Source organism: Alligator mississippiensis, chromosome 2 (assembly GCF_030867095.1).
Source record: "Alligator mississippiensis isolate rAllMis1 chromosome 2, rAllMis1, whole genome shotgun sequence".
Taxonomy (NCBI): Eukaryota; Metazoa; Chordata; order Crocodylia; family Alligatoridae; genus Alligator; species Alligator mississippiensis.
This window is the reverse complement of record NC_081825.1, coordinates 12,138,744-12,149,398: the sequence shown is the minus strand read 5'-3', so window position 1 is coordinate 12,149,398 and position 10,655 is coordinate 12,138,744. Positions and strand designations below refer to the sequence as shown.

Sequence of the window (10,655 nt, the reverse complement as noted above, 5' to 3'; positions counted from 1 at the left end):
GGCAATGATTGCTATTGCCCAGGTAGTCAAGAACCCACAGTCCCTTCACTAGGTCACCACCTGTGGCCAGGACCAAGTCCAGCAAGACATTTCCCCTGGTGGGACTGTGCACCTCCTGAGTGAGGTGTAGGTCCTGTATCTTGGCTAGGAACCTACGTGAGCAGTCAGACCTGACTGATTGCTCCTCCTAGCAGATGTCCCAGTAAAATAACCTCTTAAAGTACTTGCACTGGCTGGGAATTGAACCCAGGTCCCCTGCATGGCAAGCAGGAATTCTACCATTGAACCACCAGTGCTTGATAACTTTTTGATAACTTTTTGTTCCTAAGACCTGAAGCTTGCAGTTTCTTTCTTGGAATGAAACAGGTTGTAAGGGGCACCACATCACAGATGGTATTCTTCAGTGCATAAACCATCCAGACTGAAGGAACCTGACATGACTGGTAACACTTAAGCTCCAGAAAGCATGGATGGAGTCCGACAGGAAGAACTGGGGTTATTTAGCCTGGAAAAGAGAATACCGGGAGGTAGGGTGGGGAGTCAGGTCCAATGACAGCCTTCCAGTGCATTAAGGGTGATTATAAAGAGGATGGTGATCAACTATTCTCTCTGGTTTCAGGGAACAGAGCAAAGAGCAGTGGTTTTAAATTGCAGGAAGATACATTTAGGTTGGATACTAGGAAGAACTTTCTCACAATGAGGGAGACTGCGAACTCTCCATTCTCAGATTTTTTTTTATGAGCAAGTTAGAGAAACACTCGTCTCAGATGGTTTAGGCAGCAATGATTTGGAGGTCCCTTCCAGTCCTACTTTTCTATGATTCTCGAACAGTCTAGGTTGAACTTGAACTGGAGCTCTGCCAGGCCTAAAACCTTTAATGGTTAGTCACACCTTTGTTATGTATTACTTTTCATTTACATTCAATATTCATTTATTTTTATCATTTACTCTAGCTAGATATTCCAAAAGATTCCCAGACTGTGATTTCTAGAGGAATGTGTTATGTGTGTATAACATCCGTAGCACAATGAAGTGGTGAATGAAAACAACCGCAACAGTTGTTTTCCATCATTATCTTTGTACCTTTTCTCTTCACTTGCTTTTACCACAAGACTTCCCCACTTCTAAGCCTTTCCATTTTCCCTTCTCATTCTTAATAACTCTGTGCTACCTATTTTAAATGCTCACTCTCCAAAGACATTTCTCTGGAGCCAGCTGGAGTTATCTATTTTACTTAGTGTTCTAGTCAATGCTGTGTCACTGCCAGCTACAATCTAGATTTGCTCAAGATGCGATCAAAATGGCAATTACAACAAGCAAAGCCAGCTTGTTCTAATAGGGATACTATAAAAGGTTCAGTTTTTTTTAAAGAAAAAATAGAAAGCATATATTTAATAGGCAGAAAGATTCTGACAAACGGCAAGATTGTACAGATTAAAAACAAAACAAAACATGTACTTTAAGGAAATAAACTAATTAAAAGAGCGAGCATAACCAAAAAGAAACAAATCACTTTGGACAGTTCAACTAATAGAATAATCTTATTCTATATACACTGTAGATGTTAAGAGACAAATTGGTATTTTGAAGTATGGCAAAAGAAAATTAGAATTGAAAAATAGAAGAATAACATCAATATTATACAATTATTGTGCGTCTGTGATGGAGAAGCCAGAGTCTTTAGGGAGTTAGGAAGCCAAAATTGACAAATGTTAAAAAGTGCACAAATGTAATGTAATTCTTATGAAAAGTTAGAGGCTCTTAGAAAGAGAGATGCCAAGGAGAAAGGAAAAAAAAAATAGTGGAGAAAAAAAAGGAAGAGAAACTATAGCTTTTGGGAGTCCCTAGCCTAAGGGTATAGGATTATCTTTTCAGCAGCAGAATGCATTACTTTCTCCAAATAGCTTCTGAAAAGCTGATGGGAAAATATAGATGGTTCCTTTCATCCCTGTTTCCACAGTACACGTGGCTTCCCATTCTTCATCCTGCCATGCCTCCATCCACCCCTTGTAGCGCAGGTCTGGCTCCAAAGCAACTAACATCCTGGGCTGGTCTACATCCAGTTCTTACTTCAGTATTACTGAGGCAACTAACTTTCACATATATTCTGTCTGGGAAAATGATGATCAATACATAAATAAGTCCTTTCTTCCACAGGCTTTTGGTACTCTATCCAGACCACAAGTAAAATGAAGTTGAATGACCTGGAGCACTGGAGTCATTCGGCACAATATTGTGGTCCTGTTACTTATAAGCATGAAGCTTGAAGAATGGGTTTGGACTTCATAGATTTCATAGATTTCATAGACATTAGGGCTGTAAGGGACCTCGGAATATCATCGAGTCCAGCCCCCCACCCAAAGGGCAGGAAGTCAGCTGGGGTCATAGAATCCCAGCAAGATAAGTATCCAATTTACTCTTGAAGGTGTTCAATGTAGGCGCTTGAACCACCTCCGATGGCAGGCTGTTCCAGACCTTGGGGGCTCAGACAGTAAAGAAATTCTTCCTTATGTCCAACCTGAAACGGTCTTGCAGTAGTTTATAACCATTCAACCTCGTCATCCCTTGGGGTGCTCTGGTGAACAAACGTTCCCCCAGATACTGGTGGTCATGCCTGATAAATTTACAGGTGGCCATCAGATCACTCCTGAGCCTGCACTTTTCCAGGCTAAAGAGCCCCATGGCTCTCAGCCTGTCGTCATAAGGTCTGTTTTCCTGACTTCTGATCATGTGCATGGCTCTTCTCTGGACTTTCTCAAGCTTCTTCACATCCTTTTTAAATTGTGGAGCCCAAAACTGGACACAGTACTCCAGCTGCGGCCTCACCAAGGCTGAGTACAAGGGGAGAATGACGTCCCGGGATTTGCTTGAGAAGCATCTATGGATGCAAGCCAGCGTTTTGGTCGCTTTACTAGCTGCAGCATCGCATTGCAGGCTCATGTTCATCTTGTGATCAGTGATGACTCCCAAGTCTCTTTCTTCCACAGTGCTAGCCAAGATAGCACTGCCGAGCCTATAAGGATGCTGCAGGTTTTTCCTCCCAAGGTGGAGAACCTTGTATTTTTCAATGTTAAACACCATCAGATTCTTGTCCGCCCATTTTCTGAGCCTGTCCAGGTCAGCCTGGATTGCCCCCCTGTCTTCTGGTGTGGATGCTTTGCCCCAAAGTTCGGTGTCATCAGTGAACTTGGCCAGTCCACTTCTGACTCCAATGTCCACATCATTAATGAAGATATTGAACAATATGGGTCCAAGGACAGAGCCTTGGGGGACCCCACTGGTCACAGGACACCATGATGATTGACTTTCATCAATTACTACCCTCTGGGTCTGACCACAGATCCAATTTCCCAGCCAGCGGATCGTGGTGGACCGAAGGCTACAATTGGCCAGTTTCACCAAGAGGCTTTTTTGAAGTCAAGATATATGACATCAATCTCTTCTCCCTTGTCCAGGTGATAGGTCACCTGGTCATAGAAGGAAATGAGAATGGTCAAGCAAGACCTACCCACAACAAACCCATGTTGGCTATCCCTCAGGATGTTGGCATTGGCCAGTCTATTAAGGATGGCCTTTTTACTACATTTTTCTAAGATCTTCCCCGGGATAGAGGTCAGGCTGATGGGCCTATAGTTTGCCGGATCCACTTTCCTCCCTTTCTTGAAGATAGGCACCACATTGGCCTTCTTCCAGTCTTTGGGCACTACACCAGAGTGCCAGGAGTTTTCAAAAATCCATTCCAGAGGCTGTGCTATGATGCTTGCCAGCTCCTTGAGTACCCTGGGGTGTAGATTGTCAGGGCCGGCTGACTTGAAGGTATCCAGCCTCTCAAGCTTAATATGTCATGCCTCTCAGCCATTGTCACCAATACTCCATCAAGATGTGTTCTTCTATCCCTACCAACCTAACATAACTACCTCAGAGATATGTGTAGCTTGGCAGATATAAACTGAATGAGGAGGACCCCACTGAAACAGGTAGGACCCACAGAACAAATAGGCCAGCTCCTCTCAGTTCTTCCATTTAATAACCTATCCCATTCATTAAATATTTACATAGTAATGGGCCTAATTCTTCTTTCACTTACATAGTTAAAAGGGAATCATATACATATAATAGAGAATTGGGTAATATCTTCAGAAATATGAGGCTTTGATTTTGTACTAATTTGTAGGCAAAAGCAACTTTGGGTGTGTCTACACATATATTTATGCTGGCTTAAAGTTACTGCACAGTAAGTTACTGTGTAGCAAGTGGAAACAGGCTGATGTCTACATGTACAAGTGTTAAAGTGCTTAATATTGTATGTGGGCTGATTTTAGACTAAAATTTGTCCCAAGACAATCCACACACACAGTGTTACTGCGCAGTAAAGAGCATACACATGCGTTACTGCGCAATAACTAATCAGGAGTAAATTTGGTACCTGTATGATGCTGGTATTTAATTTATGCCAAAGTAGGTATAAGTCACCATATTTACTATGCAGTACAGGTGTGCATGTGTACACACATGCCCGTACTGTGCAGTAATTTCACTTACTGTTTAGTAAATGTGCAAAAGTAGATGTGCCTATGTTGCATATAGTCCTGTGGAACCTAAGGAACAACTCAGATGCAAAGAAAAACTGCTGAGAGGCCTTTACAGATGGAGTACCACATAGAGAAGATTGCCATGTTGTATTTTGCTAATGAAACCCTTCATTTTGAAAGGAAGGGAGACAAACGGGGAAAAAAATGGCTGAGAAGGAAAAATAAAGTGGAAACAATTCAGTAAAAAAAAAAAAAAGAGATGATATTAATGATCAGGTGTATATTAAAACTCTAATAATTGCAACTACTTGTCTCTGGACTCTATCCAATTTGTCTAGACCTTTTTGGAAATGTGTTGATCCAAACTGGACACAATAGTTCATGTATTATCTCACAAATCAGCTAATGATCTGGCTCAAAGCTGATTTACAGATTCACAGAAATTTAGGGTTGGAAGGGACTTAGTTAAATCATTGGGTCCAGCCCCACTTCAAGAGGGATGTGGACAACATTGAGAGGGCCCAGAGGAGGGCCACCCGCATGATCTGGGGACAGCAGGGCAGACCCTACAATGAGAGGTACGGGACCTGAACCTGTTCAGCCTTCACAAGAGAAGGCTGAGGGGAGGACCTTGTGACCATCTATAAACTCACTAGGGGGGACCAGAAGGGTTTGGGGGAGACCTTGTTTCCCCTAGCGCCCCCCAGGATAACAAGGAATAATGACCACAAGTTGTTGGAGAGTAGGTTTAAATTAGACATCCATAGGAACTACTTCACAATTAGGGCGACTAGGATCTGGAACCAACTTCCAAGGGAAGTGGTGCTGGCTCCTACTCTGGGGGTCTTTAAGAAGAGGCATGATGCCTACCTGGCTGGGGTCATTTGAGCCCAGTTTTCCTCCTGCCCAGGCAGGGGGTCAAACTTGAAGATCTACAAGGTCCCTTCCAACCCTACTTCTATGATTCTATGATGATGAGTGCTCGTAAAACCTTGCCAGGGGTCCTGCAATGACCTCTGCTAATTCCCTCAGCACCCTGGGGTGGAAGTCATCAGGAAGAGCTGATTTAAATACATCCAGTCCCTCCAGAAGTTCCCTGACTAGATCCTCACTGACCCTAGGCCTGGGTACGCCTCCCCCGGGGCCTGAGGGGGTCCCAGCAGATGGGCTGATCTGGTCCCTGCTCAGGAAAATGAAGGCAAAGAAATAATTAAATAGGTTAGCCTTGTTGTCTGGTGCAACCACCAGATTTCCTAGCATGTCTTGCAGAGGCCCCACATTACCCGGTACCTTCTTTTTCCCCCCTATTTATTTAAAAAAGGACTTTTTGTTGTCTTTGATCTGGGTAGCTAGTTCCAGTTCCATCTCCACTTTGGCCTTCCTGACCACCCCCCTGCAGCCCCGTGCAACCGAGGTATAGTCCTCCCTGGTGATGGCCCCTCCCCTCCATTGGGCGTATGCCTCCATTTTAGCTAGGAGACATTTCCATATGCTTTTGGTAAGACATGGGGGCTTTTACGCCCTCTTGCCCCCTTTGATCCTTGTTGGGATTACCTCCCTTGGAGAATCGTCTCCTTAAGGAACAACTACTCTTCTTGGACACCCGACTCCCCTCCCCTCCGGGACCTCAGTACATCCCTATTTTTCTTACCTCATTGAAATCCACCTTCCTGAAGTCCAGGGCTGCTGCCTTGCTGCAGGCTTTTGCCCCCTTGCACTGGATGATGAATTCCAGCAGGCAATGATCATTGTCACCCAGGTGGTCGAGCACCCGCAACCCCATCACGAGGTTGTCGCCTGTGGCCAGCACCAAATCCAACAAGGCATCTCCCCTGGTGGGGCTATGCACCTCCTGAGTTAGATGGAGGTCCTGTACCTCAGCTAGGAACCTACATGAGTGATCAGACCTGGCTGACTGCTCTTCCCAGCAGATGTCTGGAAAGTTTAGGTCACCCATGATGACCATGTCTTTTGACCTAACTACCTCCGTGACCTGACTTAAGAATTCCCAGTCTAGCTCTTCCCCTTGGTTGGGCGGTCTGTAGTAGACCCCCACCGTTGTCCCTTTCCCCTCAGCTCCCTTGTATTGTAACCCAGAGCACTGTGCCCCTCATCTGACCTTGTGATACTAGATGAGTATGTGTATTCCTCCTTGATGTAGAGCACCACACCTTCATCTTTCCTCCCTGTCCTGTCCCTCCTGTACAGTCTCTAGCCCTTGATATTCACTGCCCAGTCATGCGTTGGGTCCCACCATGTTTCTGTGAGCCCCACTATGTCTGGCTTGGTGTCAGATAGCAGGAGGGTACGTTCCTCCTGCTTGTTCCCCATACTATGAGCATTTGTGTAGAGGCATGTGAGGCCTCCTGAAGATGTATGCACTGGCCCCCTAATCTCAGTACTGCCTGGGCCCCAGTTGGTTACCTGGGTATTAATTCTGCTGGTTGTTGGTCCAGCCTGGGCTGTTCTTGTGGGTGTTGCTTGGTTTATTGGTCCAAGGCTTCCTCCACCCTCATCTTCCCCGTTCCCCGACAAGCCTAGTTTAAAGCCTGCCATTATTTTTATTGTTGGTGTTTGCTTGTTTTCCAAGAAATATCCTAGGGTCAGGAAGCATAGACTCAACCCTACAACCAATGTTTTAACAGAAAAAAAATTTGGAGAGGAAGAATGGATGCAAAATATATGAAAAAAGAAAGTCTAGATAGGAGTCATGTATAGATAGCTGTAGAGCAGTGGTCATTAACTGGTGGATCTCAATCCATCGGTAGATCTCGGCACCTCTTGCAGTAGAACTTGGAGCCTCTTGGAGTCAACCTGAGGATGGGGTGGAGGCCTGAGTACCCGCATGCATACATGCCTGTGCCTCAGCTCAGCAGGTCAGTCTATGGGGGAGGGAAGGGGCAGGAGCTAGATTGAGGAGCAGTGAGGAACAGTGTGGCAGAGCCAGGAGCAGGGGCAAGTTCAGTTGGACCCTGGCCGGGTGGGACTTACCTGCTGGGGAGGCGTGACACCAAATAATTTATCCCTCTGCCTCAGTCTGCCCCCCCTCCTTCCTGCCCTACAGACTTACCTGTTGGGGGGGAGGGGACGGTAGAACTACACGGTAGATCTTGGGTTTGTCTTAAATGCCAGATGTGGTCTCTTACTTTAAAAGGTTGGAGACCACCTCCCTTGAGCGAAGTTGTCCTAAAGAGTAACAACAGTCATCCCAAAGGTTTCAAATTTCAGCTAATAAGCAAGAAAACAGGTTCTAAAGAAGATGAAATTAAAACAAACAAACAAACAAACAGCCTGTAGAAGCTGATATTTAGTATCACAGGAAAGTAGGGCTGGAAATTATCTGATGAGGTTATCTAGTTGAATGTCCTGCTTAAGGCAGGATCATCCTTGATTAAAACAACTCAGCCAAGTGTCTGTCTAATCTGATCTTGAAAATTTCCAAGAATGGAAGTTCTACAATTTCTCTCAGTACTTTGTTCAAATGGTTGGCCATTCTTATATTTAGTTAGTTTCTTCTAATCCCCAACATAAATTTCCTTTGCTGCAGCTTCCTTTATATTGCTTCTAGTTCTGTTGATAATCACTCTTCAGATATCTGAAGACAGTTATCACCCTCTCAGTCTTCTCTTCTCCCCACCAAATAACCCTCGTTCATAGAATCATTGAAAATTAGGATTTGAAGGAGGTCACATCTAGTCCAACCCCCTGCTCAAACAGGACCATCCCCAACTAGATCATCCCAGCCAAGGCTTTGTCTATCTGGATCTTAAAAGCCTCCCAGGATGGAGAGTCTCTGAGTAAGGTATTCCAGTGTTTTACTGCCCTCCTAGTGAGAATTCTTTTCTTAATATCTAACTTCAACTTCCCATGCTGCAACTTGAAACTATTGTTCCTTGTTCGGTCATCTGCTATCACTGAGAACAGTCCAGTTCCAGCCTCTTTGGAACCACTCTTCAGGTAGTTGAAGGCCACTATTAAATTTGCCCCTCAGTCTTCTCATCTCCAGACTAAATAAACCCATTTCTCCCAGCTTCTGCTCAGAAGTTATGCTCCCTAGCCCCCTAACCACTTTCATTGCTCTCCATTGGACTTTCTCCAATTTGTCCACCTCCTTTCTCTAGTGAGGCACTAAAATGGGATGCAGTACTCCAGATGTGGCCTCACCAGTGCTGAATAGAAGGAAAGAATCACTTCCCTTAATCTTCAGCAATGTTCCTACTAATGCAGCCCAGAATGCCATTAGCCTTCTTGGCAACAAGGGCACACTCTTTGCTCATATTTAGTTACTGTCCCCTGTAGCTCCCAGCTCCTTTTCTGTAGAGCTGTTGCTTAGCCCGTCAGTCCTCAGCCTGTACTGGTGCATGGGATCCTTCTGTCCTCAGTGCAGGACTTAACTTCTACTTATTGAACCTCGTGAGATTTCTTTTGGTCCTATCTTCCAATTTTTCAAGGTCTCTCTGAATCCTAGCTCTCCCCTCCAGCATATCTATTATTCCTCTCAGTTTGATGTCATGTACAAGCTTGCTGAGGGTGCGCTCAATGCCATCTGCCAGTTCATTAATGAAAATGTTGAACAAAACCAGCCTCAGGACCAACCCCTGGGGCACTCCACTTGATACTGGTTGCCAACTAGATCTCACACCATTGATGATCCAGCCCTCTGCACCTGATGATCCAGCCAGTTTTCTATCCACTTTACAGTCCATTCATTCAACAAATTCTCTTAGTTCTTTCAGTCTTTCCTCATTAGTCATTTTATGTTATGAAAGCAACAGAAAAAGCCATTTCCCCCCCCAAAAAACCTTTAAAAATCTATTAGGAATCTTTATGTTGATCTGTTGGGAGTATCAGGTTGCACTGGACCTCCACTCAGCCTCACAGGGGGAGCTGCTGCTGGCTGGTAGGTGGCTTCCACGGTACAGGCTGGGCTGCATTTGGAGGCAAGGCTGTGGGAGGCATGAAGGTGACCACCAGGGTGAGGATGATGTCCAGCACCTGGTGGTCCTCCTCCATGGGTTCCACTGCCCTGGCCAAGATCAAGGCCTGCCACTCCAGGGACACAATGTGCCACTCCTCCAGGGCCAGAAGCCATGCCCTGAACACCCAATCTGTCCACTCCCATGACTCCTCATGGGCTATATCCTCTGCACACCATGCCTCCTGCCAGGCAGCATTCTCCTCCTGTCACTCCCACACATCTTCCAGCTACTTCTCCAATGCTGTCACCAGCCAGTTCAGGAGGAGGCTCCAATCTTGAGTCCTCTGGCAGAGCTGGTACATCCACAGGGCCCCAACACCTGCACAGGCATGATAAAAAAAAAAAAAAAAAGAGTTTGCAACATTTCTGAGATAAGATGTTCTGTACAAAGGGGCTTTGCACTGCCCAGCCTCAGATTCAAGGTTGTGCATCCATGAATGTCCATGGACCATGGTAAGTCATCTTCACAGGCCAAGGCTCAGGTGGCTGCTGGTCAAGCCCTCATCTCTGATCACTCCCCAGGAGCCGGTGGGCCACTGGGTGCTGGCACCTACTGCCATGGCTCCGGACCCACTCCCCCACTTCTCCTATTGCAAGCCAGCCTGTCTCTTGTGCTGCCACCAAGCTTGTCGTGCCCAGGATCAGGGGGCACTAGGCTCCCAGAGAACTGGGATGCTGAGCTGCTGGCATCCCCATCTATCCCGCAGGAGGCATCCTCGGGGGGGGGGGTGCCCTGAGGCCATCCCTCCCTCCCCCCATGCTGGCTCTCTTCCATCAGCATACCCCTGCTGTGATTGTCCCAGGCACAACACAAAAAGCTGTTTATGTAGACCAAGGAGTGATTGACCCACTGCACCCTATTGCTGCTGATGGCCATGGTACCCTGGATGCACCTGAACACCTGGCTTAGGACCTTGACCTTCCATGGTGTGGCAGGAAAGCCTGCACTTCTCTGCAATCTCTGCTGCTGCCTGGAGGGCTGCCTGTATCTGTGCAACATGTCCCTGTTCCCCACAGCCAAGGAGGACATCACCACCAGCATCAACACTTTCCTTGGCATGTGAGAGGCCAATGCCGACCTAGTTGTGGGAGCAGAGGCTGTTCAATAAAGTTTTAAATTATCCCCCACCTCCCTGTGTTCTGGG

The 10,655-nt window shown here is 46.1% G+C and overlaps 1 non-coding gene across 1 annotated transcript; it reads right to left on the bottom strand.

Moving 5' to 3' along the window:
• Positions 1 to 225: 225 nt before the first annotated feature.
• TRNAG-GCC (transfer RNA glycine (anticodon GCC)) lies at positions 226 to 296 on the bottom strand. Its single transcript has one exon. It is a non-coding gene; the product is annotated as a tRNA-Gly (tRNA).
• Between the last annotated feature and the right edge of the window lie 10,359 nt (positions 297 to 10,655).